Source organism: Arvicola amphibius, chromosome 12, assembly GCF_903992535.2.
Source record: "Arvicola amphibius chromosome 12, mArvAmp1.2, whole genome shotgun sequence".
Taxonomy (NCBI): domain Eukaryota; kingdom Metazoa; phylum Chordata; class Mammalia; order Rodentia; family Cricetidae; genus Arvicola; species Arvicola amphibius.
This window is the reverse complement of record NC_052058.2, coordinates 118,111,745-118,113,818: the sequence shown is the minus strand read 5'-3', so window position 1 is coordinate 118,113,818 and position 2,074 is coordinate 118,111,745. Positions and strand designations below refer to the sequence as shown.

General features: G+C 35.1%; 1 non-coding gene across 1 annotated transcript; it reads left to right on the top strand.

The window, feature by feature from the left end:
• The first annotated feature begins 202 nt into the window (after positions 1-202).
• LOC119803127 lies at positions 203-365 on the top strand. The gene has a single exon (XR_005283543.1). It is a non-coding gene; the product is annotated as a U1 spliceosomal RNA (small nuclear RNA).
• The last annotated feature ends 1,709 nt before the right edge of the window (positions 366-2,074 follow it).

Sequence of the window (2,074 nt, the reverse complement as noted above, 5' to 3'; positions counted from 1 at the left end):
AGTGCATCCTCTGAGTTTTCGAAGGATGTAGGACATTGAATTTGGACCCAAAAAATACACCAAAGAAGCAGGTCAGATACTGATAGCATGAAGTGAGATGAAGTAAGAATAAAAACTCACTGAAAAATTTAAAAACTCTATGTTTAAGGGCCAGAACTGGAGAATATAATCAATTTCTGGGAGGAAAACTTTCCAAGTCCACAAGCAAATCTTAAGGGAGTTAATGTGATTGCAAAGGTGGTTTCTCAGGGAAATGGTCACCTATCATACTCTAGATATACGGATTCCTGTGATTTCCGCAAATGTCAGAAATTCAATTCCATAATTTTTGATTAGTAGGGAAGCTCACTCTCGTTTGTCCCTAAAAAGAAAGGTAACAAATAAGCAAGCTTCAAAAAAAGATTCAAAGTTTGTACTCCAACTAACATTAATGTTAAAATAACAAATGACAAAAGTAATTGATAAAGTGATTTAAGGAAGATTCTTGTGAGATTGTTTGTTATTGTTAAGGATTTCTTAGAAAAGATGGAGTTTAAGTATGCTCTGAGTCTAACTAATAATACAGCAATTGGGTAAATTACTCCACAACTTTGTGATCAGTTATTCCTCTTAAAATAAGTAGAACGTATATGTGTTTGGGTGTGTTGGTGTGTGTGTGTCTTCTGTAATAAGTGAGAAGTAGACAGGTTATATCAGTATAAGAGAGAAAACATAGTAGAATTCCTTGTGATACATATGTTCTCTTTTAGAATACAGTAGATATAAAGGTTAATATTACCCATAGTTCCAGACAATGGATGAATGGCTTGCCACACACTGGGTAGAATTGTGAAGACTACCATGCATAATCAATAGAATGCATTGAGTAAATTTTGCTAATTTAGCTACAATAGGAGGCAATCACAAGGCATAACACTGAAGTAGAACTCTATAGTTACAACAATGACCTCAAAATTTATTTTCTTTTTGTCTTCTCCATCTTGACTATCTTTTATTTATTTCCAACTTTGGAATTCCATTATAGTTTATAGCTCCAATGTCTCAGTATGAATTCTCCGTACCTCCCCTTCTCTTCTCCTTGCCCTTCTTGCCTCTTCTTCATCCTTCTCCTCCCTCATGTGACTATATGATTGGGAATATTTTCTTTGTTTGTTTGGTCTCATGCCTTGGGGACCGTTGAGGGCCAAGTTCTGTGAACTGATATGTTTTATGAATTTTGGCAACTATTACATGAAAATAAAAATACTTTTAGCAATTCCATCTCTTTCATTCTTTTGAGTTTCCACATATAAAAACCTTTGTTGTTTTCAAGAAAGAAACACATTCTGTTTCCAAATTGAACTGTTTATTCTCATGCTGGTTTATCTGGGTACTCATAGATGTATGTAAACGTATGTGTGGAGGAGGCATATGTGGTGTGTGGGGTGGTATGTGCAATGTGTGTATGTGTGGTATGTTTATGTGTGTTTATCTTTTGTTGTTATCAAGCTTAAACCCTGGTCTTCATGCCTGCTAGGCATGCTCTCCAACACCAAGCCAGGTTCTCAGCTCATCCCCGTGTTTCCACTGGTCTATGTTTCATATACACAGCTTTTAGTAATGTGATTTCTCATCACATTTTATTCACCAACACATTCCTTAAGGCATTTCATTGTTTTGTTTCAAATGTCCTACTACTTGAGATATTTCTAGTCAGGAATGACATTCCTGTGATGCTGTTACTGAGCACTAAAGATGACTCAGGAAGATACGGTGATATCACTTAAAATAATATTTCCTGAAAATTCACATTTATTGCCTATGGAAGCATAAAAGATATAGTATTACTAACCACAGGACTCCATAATGATTTTGGCAAACCTTAGAGCTTCCTCATAATGTTTTAATCAATCTGTTTACTTTTCATTAATATTTTCCAACTTTAGTTTAGTTTTTGAAAATGAGATGACTGAGGGAAACCTAGGATTTGAATGAGGAACTGTCCAGTGGAAAATAGGAAGGAAATCTGACTTCCAAGTTGGTGTAGATGCTTGTGTTTATGTTTAATTAAACCTAGTTTTGTCTACTGTGGATG